Source organism: Xenia sp. Carnegie-2017, unplaced genomic scaffold (genome assembly GCF_021976095.1).
Source record: "Xenia sp. Carnegie-2017 unplaced genomic scaffold, XeniaSp_v1 HiC_scaffold_6, whole genome shotgun sequence".
Classification (NCBI taxonomy): Eukaryota; Metazoa; Cnidaria; class Anthozoa; order Malacalcyonacea; family Xeniidae; genus Xenia; species Xenia sp. Carnegie-2017.
In genome coordinates, this window is record NW_025813526.1 from 3,689,958 (window position 1) to 3,704,788 (window position 14,831).

The window sequence follows — 14,831 nt, forward strand, 5'->3', positions numbered from 1 at the left end:
CTATTTCCGAATAAGGCTTTATTTTTGTTGATTTGATAAAGAACTATTTTCATGCTGGTAGGTATTTAATGAAGTAAGAAAGAAGTGTTTTAAGGTTTACATTATTTATAAAATACTATTGCATGAGTTTGAATTTGTCTTTTATCGATGAAAAAATTAATGTTGAGTATTTATTTGAATTATCCAATTAATAACACATTTGACAAATATTACGTAAAACTAAATTTAAAAAGGAAGTTGTAACTTTTTTATAAGTTTCTTTTGATGTTACAAAACAAGAATGTTTTTGAACAGTGGCTTTTGAGTTTAATATTTATGCATTTGTTTGATTTGATTTTACATATTTATAACAGATATGACTCAAAAATCTACAACAGGAAGTATTCCTAGGCAGTCACCATCTAAGTACTAACTTCCCAACAAGGCTTAACTTTGGTGATCAGACAAGAACCAGTGCTTTACTTTGTGGTTTGGTCAGAATAAAAGCAATGGGGTTTACTTTACATTATGTATAAATATATGTAAACATGAGTAGTAAGTTCTATTTTATCAAGAATTAATAAACTAGGTTATTTAGAATGTATTTAGAACGCCTCATCAATATCAAATTAGAATAAAAATTTTAGCGAAATTTAAGGTGTATAGAAAGTTTTGTTTAGTTTTATACATATTTTGCATTATGATAAAATGTACATCATTTACACTGTGGTGCTTTCATTTTGGTACTAATGCATAACTTATGTATTTATTTTAATGATCAATATTTCTTATTTTGTTAGAAGTATCTAAAAATCAATATTCACGGTAGTCACCCTCCTACTTTTATATTCGGAATAAGGCTTATTTTTGCTGATTTGATAAAGAACTATTTTTCTTTTGCAGTATGCTGGTAGGTATTTGATAAAGTAAGAAAGAAGTGTTTTAAGGTTTACATTATTTATAAAATACTATTAAGGATGACTTTGAATTTGTCTTTTTATCGATGAAAAATTAATTGTTGAATAATTATTTGAATTATTCAATTAATAAGACATTTGACAAATATTATGTAAAACTAAATCTAAAATGAAGTTGTAACTTCTTTTACAAGTTTCTTTGATGTTACAAAACAAGAATGTTTCAACAGTGGCTTTTCGAAGTTTTGAATATTTATGCATTTTTTTATTTGATTTACATATTTATAACAGATATCACTCAAAAAAATCTACAACAGGAAGTATTCCTAGGCAGTCACCCATCTAAGTACTAACTTCCCCCAACAAGGCTTAACTTTGGTGATCAGACTTACCAGTGCTTTTACCCTTGGTTTGGTCAGTAGCTAAAAGTTAATGTGAAAAGGGTTTTCTACTTTACATTATGTATAAATATAGTTGTAAAACATGAGTAGTAAGTTCTATTTTATCAAGAATTAAAAACTGGGCTATTTAGAATGTATTTGGAACGCCTCATCAATATCAAATTAGAATAAAATTTTAGCGAAATTTAAGGTGTATAGAAACTTTTGTTTAGTTTTATACATATTTTGCATTATGATAAAAATGTGAACATTTTACACTGTGGATGCTTTCATTTTGGTATACTAATGCATAACTTATGTATTTATTTTAATGATCAATATTTCTTATTTTGTTAGAAGTATCTAAAAATCAATATTCCACGGTAGTCAGCTCCTCCTACTACTTTATTTCCGAATAAGGCTTATTTTTGTTGATTTGATAAAGAACTATTTTTCTTTTGCAGTATGCTGGTAGGTATTTGATAAAGCAAGAAAGAAGTGTTTTAAGGTTTACATTATTTATAAAATACTATTAAGGATGACTTTGAATTTGTCTTTTATCGATGAAAATTAATTGTTGAATAATTATTTGAATTATTCAATTAATAAGACATTTGACAAATATTATGTAAAACTAAATCTAAAATGAAGTTGTAACTTCTTTTACAAGTTTCTTTGATGTTACAAAAACAAGAATGTTTCAACAGTGGCTTTTCGAAGTTTTGAATATTTATGCATTTGTTTTTATTTGATTTACATATTTATAACAGATACTCAAAAATCTACAACAGGGAAGTATTCCTAGGCAGTCACCCATCTAAGTACTCAACTTCCCCAACAAGGCTTAACTTTGGTGATCAGACGAGAACCAGTGCTTTACTTGTGGTTTGGTCAGAGCTAAACGTAAATGTGAAAAAAGGGTTTTCTACTTTACATTATGTATAATATAGTTGTAAACATGAGTAGTAAGTTCTATTTTACGAAGAATTAAAAAACTGGGTTATTTAGAATGTATTTGGAACGCCTCATCAATATCAAATTAGAATAAAATTTTAGCTTAAATTTAAGGTGTATAGAAAGTTTTGTTTAGTTTTATACATATTTTGCATTATGATAAAAATGTGAACATTTTACACTGTGGATGCTTTCATTTTGGTATACTAATGCATAACTTATGTATTTATTTTAATGATCAATATTTCTTATTTTGTTAGAAGTATCTAAAATCAATATTCTCCACGGTAGTCAGCCCTCCTACTACTTTATTTCCGAATAAGGCTTATTTTTCTTGATTTGATAAAGAACTATTTTTTTTTTGCAGTATGCTGGTAGGTATTTGATAAAGTAAGAAAGAAGTGTTTTTAAGGTTTACATTATTTATAAAATACTATTAAGGATGACTTTGAATTTATCTTTTATCGATGAAAAAATTAATTGTTGAATAATTATTTGAATTATCCAATTAATAACACATTTGACAAATATTATGTAAAACTAAATCTAAAAATGAAGTTGCTGTAACTTCTTTTACAAGTTTCTTTGATGTTACAAAACAAGAATGTTTTGAACAGTGGCTTTTCGAGTTTTGAATATTTATGCATTTGTTTTTGATTTGATTTACATATTTATTACAGATATGACTCAAAAAAATCTACAACAGGAAGTAGGCAGTCACCCATCTAAGTACTAACTTCCCCCAACAAGGCTTAACTTTGGTGACTGTGACGAGAACCAGTGCTTTACTTGTGGTTTGGTCATAGCTAAAGTTAATGTGAAAAAGGGTTTTCTACTTTACATTATGTATAACACATAGTTGTAAACATGAGTAGTAAGTTCTATTTTATCAAGAATTAATAAAACTAGGTTATTTAGAATGCATTTGGAACGCCTCATCAATATCAAATTAGAATAAAATTTTAGCTTAAATTTAAGGTGTATAGAAAGTTTTGTTTAGTTCTATACATATTTTGCATTATGATAAAAATGTGAACATTTTACACTATGGTCGCTTTCATTTTGGTATACTAATGCATAACTTATGTATTTATTTTAATGATCAATATTTCTTATTTGTTGTAAGTATCTAAAAATCAATATTCCATTGCAGTCAAATTCTCCTACTACTCTTTATTTCCTCGAATAAGGCTTATTTTTTGTTGATTTGATAAAGAACTATTTTTCTTTTGCAGTATGCTGGTAGGTATTTGATAAAGTAAGAAAGAAGTGTTTTAAGGTTTACATTATTTATAAAATACTATTAGGATGACTTTGAATTTGTCTTTTATCGATGAAAAATTAATTGTTGAATAATTATTTGAATTATTCAATTAATAAGACATTTGACAAATATTATGCAAACTAAATCTAAAAATGAAGTTGTAACTTCTTTACAAGTTTCTTTGATGTTACAAAACAAGAATGTTTTAACAGTGGCTTTTCGAAGTTTTGAATATTTATGCATTTGTTTTTATTTGATTTCACATTTATAACAGATATCACTCAAAAAAATCTACAACAGGAAGTATTCTAGGCAGTCACCCATCTAAGTACTAACTTCAACAAGGCTTAACTTTGGTAATCAGATAGAACCAGTGCTTTACCCTTGGTTTGGTCGTGAGCTAAAAGTTAATGTGAAAAAGGGTTTTCTACTTTTACATTATGTATAACATAGTTGTAAAACATGAGTAGTAAGTTCTATTTTATCGAAGAATTAAAAAACTGGGTTATTTAGAATGTATTTGGAACGCCTCATCAATATCAAATTAGAATAAAATTTTAGCTTAAATTTAAGGTGTATAGAAACTTTTGTTTAGTTTTATACATATTTTCAGATTATGATAAAATGTGAACATTTTACACTGTGGATGCTTTCATTTTGGTATACTAATGCATAACTTATGTATTTATTTTAATGATCAATATTTCTTATTTTGTTAGAAGTATCTAAAAATCAATATTCCACTGTAGTCAGCCCTCCTACTACTTTATTTCCGAATAAGGCTTATTTTTCTTGATTTGATAAAGAACTATTTTTCTTTTGCAGTATGCTGGTAGGTATTTGATAAAGTAAGAAAGAAGTGTTTTAAGGTTTACATTATTTATAAAAATAATTATTAAGGATGACTTTGAATTTGTCTTTTATCGATGAAAAATTAATTGTTGAATAATTATTTCAATTATCCAATTAATAACACATTTGACAAATATATGTAAAACTAATCTGAAAATGAAGTTGTAACTTCTTTTACAAGTTTCTTTGATGTTACAAAAACAAGAATGTTTCGAACAGTGGCTTTTCGAGTTTTGAATATTTATGCATTTGTTTTTGATTTGATTTACATATTTATTACAGATATGACTCAAAAAAATCTACAACAGGAAGTAGGCAGTCACCCATCTAAGTACTAACTTCCCCCAACAAGGCTTAACTTTGGTGATCAGACGAGAACCAGTGCTTTACTTGTGGTTTGGTCATAGCTAAAAGTTGATGTGAAAAAAGGGTTTTCTACTTTACATTATGTATAACATAGTTGTAAACATGAGTAGTAAGTTCTATTTTATCGAAGAATTAATAAAACTAGGTTATTTAGAATGTATTTGGAACGTCTCATCAATATCAAATTAGAATAAAATTTTGTAGAAATTCTAAGGTGTATAGAAAGTTTTGTTTAGTTCTATACATATTTTGCATTATGATAAAAATGTGAACATTTTACACTGTGGTCGCTTTCATTTTGGTATACTAATGCATAACTTATGTATTTATTTTAATGATCAATATTTCTTATTTTGTTAGAAGTATCTAAAAATCAATATTCCACTGGTAGTCAGCCCTCCTACTACTTCTTTATTTCCTAGAATAAGGCTTATTTTTTTTGATTTTGATAAAGAACTATTTTTCTTTTTGCAGTATGCTGGTAGGTATTTGATAAAGTAAGAAAGAAGTGTTTTAAGGTTTACATTATTTATAAAATACTATTATGATGACTTTGAATTTGTCTTTATCGAAAAATTAATTGTTGAATAATTATTTGAATTATTCAATTAATAAGACATTTGACAAATATTATGTAAACTAAATCTAAAAATGAAGTTGTAACTTCTTTTACAAGTTTCTTTGATGTTACAAAACAAGAATGTTTCAACAGTGGCTTTTCGAGTTTTGAATATTTATATTTGTTTTATTTGATTTACATATTTATAACAGATACTCAAAAAAATCTACAACAGGAAGTTCCTCAGGCAGTCACCCATCTAGTACTAACTTCCCCAACAAGGCTTAACTTTGGTGATCAGACGAGAACCAGTGCTTTACTTGTGGTTTGGTCAGCTAAAAGTTAATGTGAAAAAGGGTTTCTACTTTACATTATGTATAACATAGTTGTAAACATGAGTAGTAAGTTCTATTTTATCAAGAATTAAAAAACTGGGTTATTTAGAATGTATTTGGAACGCTCCCATCAATATCAAATTAGAATAAAATTTTAGCGAAATTTAAGGTGTATAGAAAGTTTTGTTTAGTTTTATACATATTTTGCATTATGATAAAAATGTGAACATTTTACACTGTGGATGCTTTCATTTTGGTATACTAATGCATAACTTATGTATTTATTTTAATGATCAATATTTCTTATTTTGTTAGAAGTATCTAAAAATCAATATTCCACTTGCAGTCAGCCCTCCTACTACTTTATTTCCGGAATAAGGCTTATTTTGTTTTTGATTTTATGTAAAGAACTATTTTTCTTTTTGCAGTATGCTGGTAGGTATTTGATAAAGTAAGAAAGAAGTGTTTTAAGGTTTACATTATTTATAAAATACTATTAGGATGACTTTGAATTTGTCTTTATCGATGAAAAATTAATTGTTGAATAATTATTTGAATTATTCAATTAATAAGACATTTGACAAATATTATGTAAAACTAAATCTAAAATGAAGTTGTAACTTTTTACAAGTTTCTTTGATGTTACAAAACAAGAATGTTTCAACAGTGGCTTTTCGAAGTTTTGAATATTTATGCATTTGTTTTTATTTGATTTACATATTTATACAGATATCACTCAAAAATCTACAACAGGAAGTATTCCTAGGCAGTCACCCATCTAAGTACTAACTTCCCCAAATGCTTAACTTTTGGTGATCAGACGAGAACCGGTTCTTTACATGTGGTTTGGTCAGAGCTAAAAGTGAATGTGAAAAAGGGTTTTCACTACATTATGTATAACATATGCAAACATGAGTAGTAAGTTCTATTTTATCAAGAATTAAAAAACTGTTATTTAGAATGTATTTGGAACGCCCCATCAATATCAAATTAGAATAAAATTTTAGCGAAATTTAAGGTGTTAGAAAGTTTTGTTTAGTTTTATACATATTTGTGACATGATAAAAAATGTGAACATTTTACACTGTGGATGCTTTCATTTGCATACTAATGCATGTTCTATGTATTTATTTTAATGATCACATTATTTTGTTAGAAGTATCTAAAAAATCAATATTCCACGGTAGTCAGCCTCCCACTTTTATTTCCGGAATAAAATACTTTTTCTTGGATTTGATAAGAAACTATTTTTCTTTTTGTGCATGCTGGTAGGTATTTGATGTAAGCAGCAGCGCTTTTAAGGTTTACATTATTTATAAAATACTATTATACGACTTTGAATTTGTCTTTTATCATTGAAAATTAATTGTTGAATAATTATTTGAATTATCCAATTAATAACACATTTGACAAATATTATGTAAAACTAAATCTAAAAATGAAGTTGTAACTTCTTCTTTTGATGTTACAAAAACAAGAATGTTTCCTCAACAGTGGCTTTCTCGAAGTCAAATATTACGCATTGTTTTGATTTGATCGCACATTTATTACAGATATGACTCAAAAAAATCTACAACAGGAAGTAGGTCACCCATCATCTAAGTACTAACTTCCCAACAAGGCTTAACTTTGGTGATCAGGACGAGAGAACCAGTGCTTTACTTGTGGTTTGGTCATAGCTAAAGTTAATGTGAAAAAGGGTTTTCTACTTTACATTATGTATAAATATAGTTGTAAACATGAGTAGTGCCCTATTTTATCTGCACCATAAAACTAGGTTATTTAGAATGCATTTGGAACGCCTCATCAATATCAAATAACAAAATGCGATGAAATTCTATGCATAAGTTTTGTTTAGTTCTATACATATTTTGCATTATGATAAAACAACATTTTTTACACTGTACGCTTTCTATCTTTTGCATACTAATGCATAACTTATGTATTTATTTTAATGATCATTTCTTATTTTGTTAGAAGTATCTAAAAATCAATATTCCATTTAGTCAGCCCTCCTAATGTTTTATTCGAATAAGGCTTATTTTTGTTGATTTGATAAAGAACTTATTTTTCTCTTTTTGCAGCATGCTTGGTAGGTATTTGATAAAGTAAGAAAGAAGTGTTTTAAGGTTTACATTATTTATAAAATACTATTAAGGATGACTTTGAATTTGTCTTTATCGATGAAAATTAATTGTTGAATAATTATTTGAATTATTCAATTAATAAGACATTTGACAAATATTATGTAAAACTAAATCTGAAATGAAGTTGCAACTTCTTTACAAAGTTTCTTTGATGTTACAAAACAAGAATGTTTCAACAGTGGCTTTCGAAGTTTTGAATATTTATGCATTTGTTTTTTATTTGATTTACATATTTATAACAGATATCACTCAAAAAAATCTACAACAGGAAGTATTCCTAGGCAGTCACCCATCTAAGTACTCAACTTCCACCGCTGAATTCAAGATCAGACGAGAACCAGTGGCTTTTACCCTATTTTAATGTAGCTAAAAGTTAATGTGAAAAGGGTTTTCTACTTTACATTATGTATAACATAGTTGTAAAACATGAGTATAAGTTCTATCTACCTAAGAATTAAAAACTGCTATTTAGGAATGTATTTGGAACGCCTCATCAATATCAAATTAGAATAAAATTTTAGCTTAAATTTAAGGTGTGTATAGAAACTTTGTTTAAGTTTTTATACATATTTTGCATTATGATAAAAATGTGAACATTTTACACTGTGGATGCTTTCATTTTGGTATACTAATGCATAACTTATGTATTTATTTTAATGATCAATATTTCTTATTTGTTAGAAGTATCTAAAATCAATATTCCATCGTAGTCAGCCCTCCTCCTACTACTTTTATTCTCGGAATAAGGCTTATTTTTGTTGATTTGATAAAGAACTATTTTTCTTTTTTGCAGTATGCTGGTAGGTATTTGATAAAGTAAGAAAGAAGTGTTTTTAAGGTTTACATTATTTATAAAATACTATTAAGGATGACTTTGAATTTGTCTTTTATCGATGAAAATTAATTGTTGAATAATTATTTGAATTATCCAATTAATAACACATTTGACAAATATTACAAACTAAATCTAAAAATGAAGTTGTAACTTCAAGTTTCTTTGATGTTACAAAACAAGAATGTTTCTGAACAGTGGCTTTTCGAGTTTTGAATATTTATGCATTTGTTTTGATTTGATTTACATATTTATTACAGAGATATGACTCAAAAAATCTACAACAGGGAAGTAGGCAGTCACCCATCTAAAATGAACTCTCAACAAGGCTTAACTTTGGTGATCAGGATCTAGAACCAGTGCTTTACTTGTGGTTTGCCATAGCTAAAAAGTTAATGTGAAAAAGGGTTTTCTTTCTACTCTTTACATTATGTATAACATAGTTGTAAACATGAGTAGTAAGTTCTATTTTATCGAAGAATTAATAAAACTAGGTTATTTAGAATGTATTTGGAACGTCTCATCAATATCAAATTAGAATAAAATTTTAGCGAAATTTAAGGTGTATAGAACTTTTGTTTAGTTCTACATATTTTGCATTATGATAAAAAATGTGAACATTTTTACACTGTGGATGCTTTCATTTTGGTACACTAATGCATACAACTTATGTATTTATTTTAATGATCAATATTTCTTATTTTGTTAGAAGTATCTAAAATCAATATTCCACGGTAGTCAGCCCTCCTACTAGTTTATTCGAATAAGGCTTATTTTTTGTTGATTTGATAAAGAACTATTTTTCTTTTTGCAGTATGCTGGTAGGTATTTGATAAAAGTAAGAAAAGAAGTGTTTTAAGGTTTACATTATTTATAAATACTATTAAGCATGAGTTTGAATTTGTTCTTTATCGATGAAAAAATTAATTGTTGAGTATTTATTTGAATTATCCAATTAATAAGACATTTGACAAATATTATGTAAAATTAAATCTAAAAGGAAGTTGTAACTTTTATAAGTTTCTTTGATGTTACAAAACATGAATGTTTCGGAACAGTGCTTTTGTGCTTTGAATATTTATGCATTTGTTTTTGATTTTTGATTTACATATTTATAACAGATATGACTCAAAAAAGTCTACAACAGGAAGTATTCCTAGGCAGTCACCCATCTAAGTACTAACTTCCCAAACAAGGCTTAACTTGGTGATCAGGACAAGAACCAGTGCTTTACTTGTGGTTTGGTCGTAGCTAAAAAGTTAGCCAAAAAGTGGTTTTCACTTTACATTATATAAATATAGTTGTAAACATGAGTAGTAAGTTCTATTTTATCAAGAATTAAAAACTAAGTTATTTAGAATGTATTTGGAACGTCTCATCAATATCAAATTAGGAATAAAATTTTAGCGAAATTTAAGGTGTATAGAAACTTTGTTTAGTTTTATACATATTTTGCAGTATGATAAAAATGTGAACATTTTACACTGTGGATGCTTTCATTTGGCATACCAATGCACAACTTATGTATTTATTTTAATGATCAATATTTCTTATTTGTTAGAAGTATCTAAAAAATCAATATTCCACGGTAGTCGCCTCCTACTACCTTATTTCCGGAATAAGGCTTATTTTTCTTGATTTGATAAAGAACTATTTTCTTTTGCAGCATGCTGGTAGGTATTTGATAAAAGCAAGAAAGAAGTGTTTAAGGTTTACATTATTTATAAAATACTATTAAGCATGAGTTTGAATTTGTCTTTATCGATGAAAAAATTAATTGTTGAGTATTTATTTGAATTCAATTAATAAGACATTTGGACAAATATTATGTAAAACTAAATTCAAAAGGAAGTTGTAACTTCTGTTATAAGCTTTGATGTTACAAAAACAAGAATGTTTTGGAACAGTGGCTTTGAGTTTTGAATATTTATGCATTTGTTTTGATTTGATTTACATATTTATAAATACATATGACTCTCAAAAAAATCTACAACAGGAAGTATTCCTAGGCAGTCACCCATCTAAGTACTAACTTCCCCCAACAAGGCTTCTTAACTTTGCTGATCAGACGAGAACCAGTGCTTTTACTTGTGGTTTGGTCGTAGCTAAAAGTTAATGTGTGAAAAAGGGTTTTCTACTTACATTATGTATAACATAGTTGAAACATGAGTAGTAAGTTCTATTTTATCTAAGAATTAAAAACTGCCATTAGAACACAAACGCCTACTCAGCACAAACAAACATGAAATCAAGTAACTTGTTTAGTTTTATACATATTTTGAATTATGATAAAATGTGAACATTTTACACCTGATGCTTTCATTTTGGGAGATAATAACGCATAATTTGTATTTATTTTAATGATCAATATTTCTTGTTTTGTTATCATCGTATCTAACTAAAATAACATGGGAATAATCTATGTTACTACTTTAAAACGAACTAATAAATTTTAACCTTCGGCATCTTTATGAAAGAACTACTTTAATATTTGCCCATGCTGGTGGTACTTAATGAAGTAAGAAAGAAGCTTTCATTAAGTTTGACACAATAGCCAGTAAAATAATTATGCAAGGGCAAAAGTTAATTGAAGTTCTTCCACGAAAAAAATTTTGCTTTCTTTTGCAGTTTGTAATGACGGACCATGTTGATCATGTGAATTACGTTTCACGAAATCTAATAACATGACAATTGTAATTTCTGTTACTAACAGACCTTTAATAAATGTTAACCTTCGGAATGTTTATGAAAAGTTACTCTATTAGCTTTTTGACAATTTCATGAAATTGTTTTATTTGAACCAAAGTTATTTTCTAGCTGGTTATATGAACAGCCAGAAAATTTTCATGCACAGGGCGAATTAATTCCAATCTTCACTTGTCTTTCGCAGTAAATGACCGGACCGAAAAGTGAATTCACTTTCGCGATCATAACAAGAACAATAGTTTACGTTAATTCACGTATAATTTGTTCAAAGAAATGTCCTTGTCACAAAAAGTTACTCCTTCCTTTGTCTATGGTCAAATACAATTTTCTTGTTTCTGTTGAGAGGGTAATCTCTATTTTATTGAATCAATTAAAATCAAAGGGCATTTGATATATTGAATTGTCTCAGAAATCTCAAAGCAGAATAAAAAACGGAAATTTAAGGCGTAAGAAACTTTGTTTAGATTTTTATACATATTTAGCATTATGATCAAATGCAACATTTTAGACGCTGTGATCCTTATTGGTATACAATGCAAACGAAGTATTTAATTTAATGATCAATTTTTATTTTGTTAGAAATATCTAAAAATGAATATTCTAGGGTAGACAGCCCTGCATTTACTTTATTTCCGAATAAGGCGCATTTTAGATTTCTAAGAACTTTGTCTTTCAGTATGCTGTAGGGTTTGATAAACTAAGAAAGAAGTGTTTTAAGGTGACATTATTTATAAAGTACTACATGACTGAATAAAGTCGTTTTAGTAAATGAAAAAATTAATTGTTGAATAAACATTTGAATTATCCAATTAACAACACATTTACAAATATTATGTAAACTAAATTTAAAAAAGTAAGTTATAACTTCTTTTATAAGTCTTTGAAGTTACAAAACAAATAGTCCAAAATCCTACAACAGATTTACTTAAATGTAAATTCCATCCGTCTTTCCTTTGCGACTCCTTTTAACGTCCTCATAGAATCGTGGATATGCAAACTTCAAATCTCCTTCAAGATTGAAATTGTAGCCAATGCAGAAAGTCGCTCATCTTGTGTACTGCGAAGATACGTTTTGATACGCTTGAGAGCCGAAAATGATCTTTCTGCAGAGGAGGACGTACTTGGCATAGTCATGAGCTGATCGGTACACCTCTGGAAAAAAGGCTTTCAAGTCAAGTTCGATTATTTTGATATCATATCAAAAACAGGCTCGGCAGATGCGTACAACGATTAGTTCACTTTTGAAGTCAAAGATTCAATAATCTTGGCTTGCAGAATGTTCGGGAAAATTCCGGCTCACAATATCAACATTTGAATGAAAAAAGAGCTCGAATCTAGCTGTTAAGACTTTCGTTTAGTTCTACACATAAAACATTATGATAAGGATGAAAACATTTTCACTTTGCCCGCTTTCATTTTGGTATGACTAATTCCAATAACTTACGTATTTTTTTAATGTTCAATTTTCTTATTTTGTTGAACTATCTTGAATCAATATCCACGCTTATCAATATTATACACTTATTCGAATCTTATTTTTCTTAAAATTTATAAAGAAACTATCTTTTTGCAGAATGTCGGTAGGTATTTGATAAAGTACCGGTAAACTCGTTTTAATTTACGATTATGTATCGAAAACTTTAAGGAGCTTGCTTTGTCTCCATCGATGGATTAACCTGCTCTGATAGTGCCATCGAACAGCTGTTCCAGTGGGAATGCGTCTGCCGACAACTGTGTCCAACAGGTATGTTCTCTTGGACGAGGCGTGAAAAGGATGAAAGACCAGTGACGGTTTTAAAAATATACGACACTCTTTAGTTGACGAGACAGCTTGAACAATGACCAAATTTAATGCGTGTCCGCAACAGTGGATAAAAAGAGCATGTGGATAGTCTTCTCTTACTCGTGTTTGCAAACCGGACAGTTCTCCTGAAATCACACTCGCACCGTCATTCGTTTGGGCAATCAGTTTTTCGCCGCATCCGTACTCGTTCAGGGTTTTACCGACTTTTGTTTCAGTCTAGCCGCAGTTCTACTTCACTTCGGTCGGAATCCAAGAAAGCGCTCCACAGCTTTACCATCTGGGTTGACATAGCGAACTATAGTTGTTAGCTGCGATAAGGTCTTAACGTCGGAGGTTTCATCCAGGGAAATAGCGACAAATGGGCTCCTCATCACTTCATCTTTTATTGCTTTCAACATAACGTCCTTGACAGCAACAATCAAATCGTTCTGGATACGATTAGAAAGTCCAGAAAACACGGTTGCTAGATGATGTTGCAAGCGTGGGGTCATATGCACTTAGCAGTTTTATCAATTCGACGTAATTGCCCTGTTGGCAGACTCCTCCAGCTCCACCCGACCTCTGAAAGAAAGTTCCTGTTTGCCAAGAAAGCAAACAACATCAATGAAACGGCGAAGTACTTCTCTATTCTTGTGCACCATCAAGTTGTGAGCTGAGATGTGTTGACGGGCCTGTTCGTCTAGCTGCATGTCGATGCGTGTACGCCCAAAACTGGCATTCATTAGGCAACTGGACAAGTGTGTCTTCGTTTTCTCGTGTCTGTTGACGGCATTACACAGGTTGGCCAAATCATCGTATCCCTTCTTGAACCAGACTGTCTTGTCTGTTGAGTTGAACAAAAGACACGGCCAGCAAAATAACTTATTCAATTTTGAGGAGCCAGCCAGCCATTTGTACTTGTCGTAATTTGACGTCTGAAAACTTCGAATAAAGACTTTACCACTTCGCTTGGATGTTGTATGTAGTCCTTGCAACTCAGGAGTGGACGGCCACCTTCGACGATCTCTCGTTTCTCGGAAAAAGGTCTCAATCCAAATGAGCGGGATAACAGTGATTCCACAATGCATTCAGTCATGTTGTACAGGTGTCGTGAAAATAAATTGTAGAAGTAGAACATAAAAGGATAAAATTCTAATATATATTTTATAGGAACATCAATCTTATTTATATTACATCAGTTACATGATATCTTGTAGTTTACACATAGCTTGTATTACTCATCTAGATTCATGTATTACATTATGTATTAAATATAATCCTACACTTACTCAAACGCGCTACTTAAACTTACTTAACTTTAAATTACGTAAAACTACTCAAATTTCAAGTACATTATCCGCTGTGTAATAACTGCACCTTGTTTATCAAAATATATAAAAGCCTGTAAATAAATTCTAACATATAGAATACTCACAACTGTTGTAAATAACTTCTTTGCTAGTGAATAAAATAATCACAAAATTAATAGCGTTCTAGTACATTGAAATCACGTTCAGAGCTATACGCTAACTTATATAACTAAAGTATAATCTTCTACAGATAAAATATCTTCTACATAAAATTAGAAATCTACTATTAGAAATCAGAACATTACCTTTCGCTCTCAGTCATCTTTTAATAAACGATAACATTAACGGCGTGAATAATTCGGATGTCCAATGTGTTGAATATACGAATATTATTCGTGCGCTGATATGTGTTTAAAATTGCGAGCGTACTAGACTGTTGACCAATCG

General features: G+C 29.2%; 4 pseudogenes; all 4 read right to left on the bottom strand.

Moving 5' to 3' along the window:
* Nucleotides 1–2,055: 2,055 nt before the first annotated feature.
* Nucleotides 2,056–2,175, bottom strand: LOC124458627 (annotated as a pseudogene).
* A 2,467-nt stretch (nucleotides 2,176–4,642) lies between these two features.
* Nucleotides 4,643–4,755, bottom strand: LOC124458634 (annotated as a pseudogene).
* Nucleotides 4,756–5,494: 739 nt separating this feature from the next.
* LOC124458635 lies at nucleotides 5,495–5,611 on the bottom strand (annotated as a pseudogene).
* Nucleotides 5,612–10,569: 4,958 nt separating this feature from the next.
* On the bottom strand, nucleotides 10,570–10,692 carry LOC124458629 (annotated as a pseudogene).
* Between the last annotated feature and the right edge of the window lie 4,139 nt (nucleotides 10,693–14,831).